Below are 11,429 nucleotides of genomic sequence, written 5' to 3' on the forward strand. Positions count from 1 at the left end.
TGAAGATCCACCGGTGTGTTGGAGGTGAAAAACAAAGAGGATTTCTCAAAATTAACGGACTGCCCCGAAGCTATACAAAAGTCCTTTAGTATACTACTCAATACTTGACAATTTGGAACAGTAGCTCTCAAGAAATACAAAGAGTCGTCTGCAAAGAACAAGTGGGAGATTCCAGGGCAATTGCGACTCAATTTAATACCTTGCAGCTTTTTATCTCTAATGGCCTTGCACAGATTCAGGGAGAAGGCTTCACTGATTAGCAAGAAAAGATAAGGGGATAGAGGGTCCCCTTGTCTTAATCCTCATGAGGGATTGAAGTAAGCTCCCTGTTTGCCATTAACCTGAATAGAGAAAGATACAGTTGTTACACACTTCATTACCAAGGACACCCAACTGTTATGAAACCCCATCTTCCTCAAAACTGCCTCCAAAAAATCCCATATCCACCTTTAAGCCCAACTCAAACTTCTTTGTTGATTTCTTAATGCGCAGATAGTGGAAAGCTTCATGCGCAATAAGAATGCTATCTTGGATCTGCCTCCCTGGCACAAAGCCATTCTGCTGTTCTGAAATTAGGTTTGGGAGAATAGCTTTTAAACGGTTGGCTAGGATTTTGGAGAGAATTTTGTAGGAATTGTTACAAAGGCTAATTGGCCTGAATTGGTTCACCGAATCTGGGTTTGGTACTTTAGGAATAAGAGTAATATTGGTGCGGTTTAGATGGTGTATAGAGGGAGATGAATGTTGAAAGCAGTGGGTAGCCTGGTTTACAATAGGTGCAACAAGATTCCCGAAAGAATGGTAGAACAAGCCTGGGAAGCCATCAGGACCAGGTGCTTTCAATCACCCCAGTTGGTGAGCTGCATCTTTGATTTTATCATTAGAAAATGGAGCAGTAAGGAGGAGATTTTGTTCACTTGTGATGACATGGTTTACATTATTCAGAATCTTGGAGTTTGAGTTGTCATTGTTGTTATTAGAAGTGTTAGATTGTTTTTGCAGGATTTGGGTAATCCATTATTATGAGTGTTTCTCCCAAATTTTAGGTAGAGTTTCTCCTAAGGTGGGCCCCACAGGGCCACTTCAGATTTCAACATGAAATCTGAGGCAGATCCTGTTAGAAATTGTTCTCATTTCTTTGGATTTTAAACTTGCTCTGGACATTTCCCAACAATCTGGGATGGTAGTTATTTCTCTTCCAAAGAAACTCAAAGTTGGAAGTCCTCTTGGTGCTCACAACAAGTCAAAGATGGAGGATACTAACCCTTGGAAATTATAATTAGCTGCCGCCCAAGGTTTGAAGAAGATGAAGAAAAGAAAGCTTAGCACAAATGATAAACCAAATAAACAGACAGAATGACTCAATGACCTGACCGTCACCTAACCAAGGTTCTAAAAAACGTTAGGCGCTAGTCGGGCGGAAGGCCAGGGACTAGCGCCCAGAGGCCTAGGCGGGAGCCTAGGCGGGGACTAGGCGGGAGCCTAGGCGGGGACTAGGCGGGTTATTTTATTTTATTTTATTTTTTTAATTTTATAACATATAATTATATAAATAAAAATATAAAAGGTATTATAATGTTTGAAAATAATGAAAATACTTCAAATATAAATGAGTTCATAGAAATAAAAAACAATTGGAAATTTGATTCTTGCAACTCTTGTACCTGCCAAAGCACAAATGCACAATCAATTGCACAATACATATTTTCATACCATCCAAAAGACCAAAACTGGCAGAGCACAACAGACTGAACAGAGCACAATGAATCATAAAATTTAATTCCTATCCAAAACTGGAACAAAATCAACAAATGCAAGAGACGAAAACTGGAACAAAATCATACAAATGCAAGAGACGAAAACTGTAGCTAACCAAGTCAAAGCACACACATTTTTCATAACACAATCACCAGTAACTGTAGTTGACCAATTCAAATAAGCAACTAAAACCAATACATCAAGCAATTCAATGCTTTACCAACAGGTATAAGAGTACAAATAGTCAAATACAACTACAAATGCCACTCAATTTCAAAGTTTCAAGTCAAAACAGAAAGGGGCATCCACCTTGAAGTTCGAAACCCAGAAAGGCAAAACCGATTTCATCTCATATGTATAGCAAGAGTAACAGATGCAGTTCGAACCCAGAAATCGAAGCAAGGGCGCAAGGCAGCAACTTACCAAGCTTGAAGAATCCGAAATTGGAAAGTCAAAAACTAAAATTGAACCCAGAAATGAGAAATTTGCTTCACCCTTGAAGACGTCTATGCTTTGCTGCTTCACCTACTTGAGTTCGAGCCAAACCCAGACTGAAAATTGAATACCCAGAAGCAGAAAGTAAGAGAAAACCATAAATCGATTGAAAAGTGAAGAATGAAGAATGAAAAGCAAAAACCCAGACTTACCGCGCACCGTCAGTCCATCACGGTGTCACCGTCGAAGAAAGAAAAGGTGTCCGTGCATCGTGAGGCCGTGCCGGAGAGAGAGAAAGCGAGAGAGGAGAGGGGGACTGCGGGAGAAAGGCGAGGGGTTTGAGTTTAGGTCAGATCGGGTCTAGTTTTAGTGTTTTAGCACGACTTAAAAAAAAAAAAGGACGGAACGCTTAGTCGCCGACCGCCCAGCGCCCAATCGGGGCCGCCCAGCCCGCCTAGGCGGCCGACTTCCTCCCTCACGCCTAGCTCGATCGACTAGGCCATAATCGGAACGGCTTACAGATGCCTAGTGCCTAGGCGGCCGCCTAGGCCGATTTTTAGAACCTTGCACCTAACACTACTACATACCTAATGATTATACCAATACTGAAGAGTATCAGATGGGGAACTGCTGCAAACGGGCTATTACTTGAGTAGTATTGATTATCACCAAGTATGTGACCTTACACTCTGATGCCAAACTGTCACGCCCCATTTTCAAGCACAAATGATAAACCAAATAAACAAACACAAACACACCAGGCGTGATGATTAAGACATCGACCCTAAATACCAGAGAAATTTTTTTCTTTTTAAAACAGGTGTACGACTAAGTTTGGATGTGACAATGTCAATTAAAACTCGCTCTTTAGAGTAATATATTACATTACACAAGTTTACGAATTAAGTTGCGTTAACAAATTAATAAGTAAACATTCTCTCAAAGCTTACTACAAAACAGAAGTCAAAAAAAAGTCAAAGCAACAAAATTAGTTTCCGTCACCTACTACTGTGCCTACAAGACTCCTACTTTAGCCACGATTACCCTGACACCATTAAATAGTGCACCAGGTTGGAACAACAAACCCGGTAAACTTTTGACAGCTCATATGAGTAAACTCCAAACAACAAAATAGAAGACCAGAATAATTAAATTAAACAATTCAAAACAATATAGTAACCGCTGCATATGATTTAGTTCAGGTGATTACATGAAGACAAAACCATACAGAAAATTAGTAATCCCTACATATAATTCAGCTCAGGAGATTACATGCAATTAAACCAATATAGAAAATGGTGATCCCTACGTATGATTTAGTACAGGAGATTACATGAAGGTAATTTACTTAACAACTGATAATGTAATTTGACACAAACAATAATCTCCTTTCACCTGGATGAAACATGAATCACTGTAACACCAGACATGATCATCGTAACAACAACAGACCCGACAACTCGACTCAAAACAGTCACACTGGTTCCGCCACACAAGTCCTACTATGCCACACTCTACTGATTTAATCACACTCTCAAACACAACTCGAATTAAAACAATATCTGAGGAAAGTTCGTGAAAACATAATTCCACAATCACAAATCAACATATTATTTTCACCCTAAACATAATTCCACACACACACATAGTCAACCACTCAGGAATACCACTAATACCAATAAACCACACTTCACTAAATATAAAAATCATTTTATAAAAACAGCATTTTCACTTACCCATAAACCGTTGACGATCAAGTTCATTTATTTCAAAACAAATATTTATTCCGCTAAATATGATTTTAAAAGCTAACAATTAATTCTACTAAAACTAAAACATAACTAATTAATCAAACGAAACCACGTGAGATTCACTCACCTCAAAATCCAGCTGCGTCTTTAAACAAAGTGATAAAATTCACAAAACACACTCGGCCAAGCACCTAAGGAAAATAATGTCACAACTCAGTACATCGAAACACGAACTTCAAGTAAAACAGAAGATTACGCCAATCGAGGAGAAACTTCATCTAAGACCACTGTAAGGTCAATTTAACAAAACAACAAGACGATCCAGCAATCGGATCTTCACAGATCAAAAACTTTACGAAAAACCTAACATGTTACAAACGATCAAAATAGGGTACAACCCATATATCAATACGCTCCTATCGACGAGTAGAAGATAACGGAGCACAAAGTAGCTCCAACAGAGGTCAGACGTGCCGCCACACTCCGCCGAACCAACACCAAAATCTGGAGGATCAACTCCCACTAACATGTAGAGTACATCAAATGAAGCAACTTTTATACCTGGCACTAAGGCAGATTCGGCCTGGATAGAGATAGATCAAGCTTGAAAGATCTCGACTGTACAAATTCAATTCCCGATTTCTCCTTCTACACTTCAAATCGATCTTCAACACCTATATGGATCTTATCAGGAGGAAGAGGGCTTCAAAACACGGTATCTTTCATGCCCAAATGTCGCCGGAAAGATGAAATCTGATCGGGTCTTGCCGCCTTGGCTTTCAGCGTTCGATTTGCCGTGTACAGTGGCTATCGGAGGTAGTGTGCTGCTGGATAAGGGCGGTGATATGGCGGCGACTCGTTCTGGGCTGGTGGCGTCGTCGGATGTCGTCGGAAATGGAAAGTGGAACCGGGTCGAGTCAGAGGCAAAACGGCCGGGTTAGGGTTTTTGAAGAGGAGAGAGAATGGAGAGAAAATTTCTAAAAAAGGAACGTTTGGGTTATGTGTAAAATATATGGGAAAGTTTCTATTTATAGGAAAATTTCCAAAAATGAAAAATGTTCCGCTGATAATAACTCCTTCATACAATATCTTATTCTTGCGTTCAGCATGTCCATGAACTCATATCGACGCACTCTACAACTTTCGTAAAGGGAGTTTTTGGAGAAACTGAACTAATAAAAAGTCAATTCTTGACCCCTTGAAAATAAAATGTTTTGAGTAATTATTCGTCTAAAATACTTTCACTTCACCCACGAAACAACTAATCGCACAACAACCAACACAATAAATTCTGGAAATCATCAGAAAATAATAACAAATTTATGGCATATTACAACGCACGCTCGACCTCAACTAGTCTACAGACTAGTCACGAGAAACCGAAAAGCCCAGGGAAAAGCATTTAAAAACCAATAGAGTGAGTGGACGAAAAAATAAATAATTTCAATGAAAATAACATTTCATAAATATAATACTTTCCGAATTTGTTATATTAAAAGCCAAGCATGCAATGCAAATTCGATAAAATACTTACAAATCTAGGAAATCTCAAATTATACTGATCTCAAACTCCATCTCAAAACGTTTCAGAATCCTTTTCAAATATCTCAAAAAAATCTCATTCTAAAATACTCATTTCATATAATATGCGTTGACTAGAGGGAACTACCAACTAGTCATCTCAGACCACCAGGGGAGTACTGCCGACTAGGTGACGCAACGATGAGTACTGCCGATCGAAATACAAGCAGGTGATGGCTAGAGGGTACTACCAACTAACTATCTCATACCATCAAAAAGGGTATTGTCAACCAAATGACGCATCAGAGGGTACTGCCTACCAGAATAAATAGTTAGAGGATACTGCCAACTAACTATCTCATGATTGTGGAAACGCTAGCACTGTCTAGTACGAATAGATCTGTGTCAATGGCCTTGGTGACTTACAGTAAGAAATCTAAAGTAACCTCCTTTGGGTTCAATTTACTAAAAGACTCTTTTACCCCGACTCTTGATATCCTATATAAGAAGGCACGATGCCTCATCTCTAATAACTCATACTCGTCTCTTCAACTCTAACTTTGAGTTTACACTGACTTGGCCATCAAAGAGTCTTTGTCCGGTGCCACACCAGGCCTAGACCATATTTTGTAGGTTTTCCAACTGCATACCAAAGGCCATGTTGAATACTAAAAGTCAGTCGCATGCTAGAGAATGACTCCTCAACCCTCAAGACTTGGTGACTGCGAGTTATCACCAACGTACCGGATACGATGATAATCAGCCTCCACAATTTGTGTCGATGGCCTTGGTGACTTACAGTAAGAAATCTGAAGCTGTCGTGCCACAACCTGAACTATTCCCATTTCTTTAGGTTTTAGACATTCCCCAACAATCTGGGATGCTGGTTGTTTCTCCTCCAAAGAAACGCAAAGTTGAAAGGCCTCTTGGTGCTCACAACAAGTCAAAGATGGAGGATATAAACCTTTGGAAATTATAATTAGTTGCTGCCTTGGGTCGAAGAAGGTGAAGAAAAGGAAGTTTAGCACAACTGGAGCTAAACGAGCTTTGAAAATGGATGAAGGATCTATGGGTACTACTTCAGTTGTGGAAGAGGACACTACTATGACTCCTATAGGTATTGAGCCTAGGGATGCACACTCTGTGATAGGACCGCCCCCGAATTCCACCTTGGAATCCGAAGTGGACCTGTGTAGACCAAATTAGAGAGAGATTCTATCGGAAATTCGACATAACCTCCCCAAAAAAATGGACTACCCAAAAACCTATAAATCAACAATACACTTCTAATATCACAAATCTCCAATAAACTACCCATTAGGACCTCCTGCCCCTCACAAAAACAACTTTCAATAACCATCAATGAATAGATAAATCAAAGTGTCTCTCGTCCAACATTTACATGAAATTCCAATAGACCTCAATTTACTTATGGCATCTCAAAGCTCCTCTAATTAACATAAGAACTGCTACTAAGTAAACTATACGACTGATATCAGAAGATCGAGAAGATCAAGTGGATGCATGCCTTTGACGTGGATATTGATCCGACCTCTGCAATGCTAACCTGGGCAAAACAGAAAACCAAAGAGCCCTGAGAAAATCATAGAAAACGTGAGACAAGCTCAGTGAGAGGACAAAAATAATTTAATATTTAAAACTATTTTCCAAAAAATCTTATTTTCCTTAAAATCATTTTTCTTTCGTAAACCTTTGGCATGCAATTAACCACTATAGTAAAAAGGACAAATTCAAAAGTTAGAAGTCACGAATACTTTCAAATACCAATTTATAAGATAAACTTGTAACAAAATAAGCACTTTGGCTTAGTAAGGTCTCAAGAAAACTGAAGGTAATAGCTGGGGAGTAAATTCGATACTTGCTTGCAAAAGTAACTTAGTCCAAAGCATCTTGCATAACTTCCAAAACTTAAAGGCATTACCAAACTTGTACCCAAAAACTGGTCATACACCTACAATGATCTAAATCAAAATAGGCAAAGCGTGGCGGACAACTGGTCATACACTCATGCCGAGCGAACTCAACATGAGCAGAGCGGGGGAGGGGGAAGAACTGGTCATACACCTGTGCGCATCAGGCAGAGCGGAGGAGTTGATCATACACTTGTGCGTCCGCCGATACACAAGCAGAGTGTGAGGGTATACGTGCACGTAACCGGAAAAATGATTAAGTATCGTTGTATCTTGCTAGGGTTGGGTACTCGTAAGGTAAGTTGAAATCCAATTTACTTTGCCAAAAGAGAAGGTTCTTTCTTTTTGTACACGTAACAACATTTAAAACTTCATATCTAATAGACCATTTAAAAAGTTTCTTTCTTTCCCAAAAATAAGCAATTTACTTCAAAACATAAATTATAAAATTGCATAATGATCACAGCGATTAATTTACGAGAAATCACGATAAACTTCTTGAATAATAAATAGGTAATTAAGGAAATCAAATATCAAAGAATCGAAGTAATTGCAAGCATTTCTTTAAAACAAAGTCCAACTCATAATGAAGGGTGACTAGGTGAGTCCCGTCTCGGGAATGTCATCGGAAGCTTGCTCAACCGGATTACCTAGCCAATAATAATTTATAAATAAATTAATGGCACTTTACCTACTTGGAATGGAAAATAATCATGAATCGGAGACAACTGGAATGAGAGAAGAAAGGAATCGGTATTGATTCCGGAGGAGTTGATTCCTAAACTCATCTCCCCCCTTCGTAATCAAATTCCTGAGTATTCAGGAATCGATTCCTTATAAGGAGGTGGGACCTACACCCATTCTGATTCCTTCATGTGTTAGTAAACGCAGGAATACTTTTATTCGGAATCATTCCGATTTCTTTATGTGTTAGTAAACGTATGAATAGTTTTACCACGTAATCATTCCTTCTCATTCCAAGTAAGTAAACGTGTCCTAAGCTCAATCTCGAAAAACTAAGTAAAGAAACGTGAATGCATCCTAGAAAATCGTATCCTCTCCTTAACGTAATGTCACCCAAGCCTTCCTAGCATCAAATAATCATCTTAAGTCTCTTCTACTAGCTTCTCTCCAACTCCAATACCTCCAAAAATAATTTTTCCCAATTTAATCCCAACACCAAATTCTAATTCCTCATCCAAAATTCAACAATTATACTTGGGCTAGTACTAACACATCCTAGGAAGCATAACAAATCTCAAAAGAACTAAAAATGGCCATGAAAGGTCGCCGGAGACGGCGGAGTCGCGGTGGCTCATGGTGGCCGGAATCCCAACTTCCAAAATCTTCAAATATATATGCAATATTATACTCAAAAGAAAGCCCATGAGGTAATGAACAACTTTATACCTTGGGATTTCTCCAAATTCTCGATGGTTTGGCCGGAAATCGGAAAATAAGGCGAAAACTTTCAAATCTTCTCTCCTTCGATTCATTGCACACAAGTGAAAATAAATTATGGAACTAGTATCAATAGAACGCCCATGAGAAAAGGAAGAGATTGATGCAAGTTTTGTCACCGGAAACCGCTGGAATCGGCGCTGGCGACGGAATTTTGGTGGTGGCTCAAGGAGGTCGCGTCTCCTCTCTTCCTCTTTCTATTTTCCAACGTGAAAATGGGTAGGGGAGATGGCTGACCCAATCCCCCTTTTAATTAAGTTAGAACAAAATGACCTAAGTATCCCCAATCTGAAAATCGTCCTAACTTTCTTGTTATATAACTCCTTTAAACAAACCGTTCACGCCTAACCACTGCAAGTGGTCTAATGGTTCTTGCCTAGTTGGGTGTGCTCCCAAACCTATGTTTGAATCCCGAAGCTATCAAAGTGGCCAGACATTGTGCTGTAATGCACAGTTGGAGCATTTCACATGTGCCGAAGGGGTTTATCTTGGGCCTAGGAAGCATTTGGGTTCCCCTTGACAAAAGTCAAAAAAAAAAAAAAAAACAAACAAACGTACAAACCATTCACGCCTACGCTCTCATGTCGTCGTGCTCTATTTTTCTATGCTAAGAAAATATTATTATTTTTTATTTATTTATTTTGAAACTCTATAAAACAATAATTTTGTAATAGGAAAGGCTAATTTTAACGATGCGATGAATTATAGTATCTAAATACAACGCAATTAAATTAAGAGATAGTATTTCCAGGTACGGGTTGTTACACTCTGGGTAGGGTAGTCCTACACTTTTATGAATAAGTTAGGGTAGATTTCGATCTTAACTCTAACATTGTCTTGATTATTTAGTTACTAGTGCGTATTGTTAGGGTCATTTCATGTAGGTTACTTTAGGATAACTTTACATGGCTTGATACTGACGTGGCCTTTGTGAGTAAGTCATGATACGTTGTTACCTACTTTTACAGTTATTAATAGCTTAACATCCTTTTCCTTTCAAAAAAAAATATATATATATATATACTAGACTCCAAACACATCCTATGGGTGTGGATAATTACGTGAAAAGTTATTCCACAGAATGTGGAGAAAATTACTGCACATATTTTATTTTTGATTTTTGATTTTTTTTGTTAAATTTTTTTGTTTTTCTTTTATTTGTAAATTGACCATTTTGTTTTTCTCAAATATTTGAGGGATATTTTAGTAAAATTTTTCTGTTTTAGCTGACAAACTCTCTTCTCTTAATAATAGTATATATATATATATATATATATATATATATATATATATATATATATATAGATCCTATCCAGAGCGGAGCTCCGCTTTGAAAATTAACGTGTGAAGTTCGAGTTTTCGGTCACTTTTCGGTCGCATATCCACATCTCGACCGTTCAGTTTTTAGATACTAGTGTATAGATCGTCTCTGCAAATTTTCAGCCAAAATGATGATCATTAAGGCATTGATAAGTGCCTTAAAGCTAGTACGGTTCAGGTTGACAGATTCAGTCCGTCCATTGGTTTAAACGAGTTAGATGCCTTAATGATCATCAATTTGGCTGAAAATTTGCAGAGATGATCTATACAGTAGTACCTAAAAACTGAACGGTCGAGATGTGGATATGCTACTGAAAAGTGACCGAAAACTCGAACTTCACACGTTAATTTCAAAGCGGAGCTCCGCTCTGGATTGGATCTGTATATATATATATATATTTCAATATGATGTTTAACTGTTAATTGCTTCTATTATGTTTTTGTTACTTTTTACTTCGAGCCGATAAAATCTTAGATCCGCAAGGATTGTTAAATAACCCAAAATCTGAAGTGGGTCTATTTAACATGGGCCGGACTGCCAATTCATCAAACAAGAAGTTATTGGTTGAGCACAAAAGTAAGCTCCGCTATGGCATCAGAGCAAAAATTGCCTGACGTAAAATAACCTGATAGGAAACGATGCCTCAACCAGGAAATAATCTGATTCTCAATCCAGAGTAGTACAGAGTTAAAGAGTCGCCTTCTCTTTTCCATTCCCTGCTCCTCCTCCTCCCACTACATGCATTTAACAACCCGCACAAAATCTCTTTTTTTTGATCGCCACCTTCGATCTTTTCCAAAATGCCGCGGAGATGCACATGAAACAGAACTGACTAGAGCAGTTATATATATGTGATTTCATATGCTTTATGGTGCATATCGTACAGCCAATTTATGGGTTTGAATGACCTTTTTTTTTTTGGAATTTATTTTCAGAATCACCAAGCATGCAGCCAATTTCACTGTCGATAAGCAGCAACTGTCCAGAGACTTGAATCGCTAGTCCACACCATTCAACTTGAATTGGGTAAATGTGTATTTTTATCTTTATCAAAAATAGGAAATGGTTTTCTTTGCTCATTTGAATATGCTTTTGATTCTTCTTCACTGCATGTACTGATATTTCATGGCCATATATATATATATATATAGAACAATGAATTTCTCTCTAATCCAATCTTCTAACGGAGCAGTTTCTAAATGCATCCAGAGATCATGGTTTCATATATATATATATATATATATGGAACAA

The sequence above is a fragment of the Rosa rugosa genome, chromosome 3 (genome assembly GCF_958449725.1).
Source record: "Rosa rugosa chromosome 3, drRosRugo1.1, whole genome shotgun sequence".
NCBI lineage: Eukaryota > Viridiplantae > Streptophyta > Magnoliopsida > Rosales > Rosaceae > Rosa > Rosa rugosa.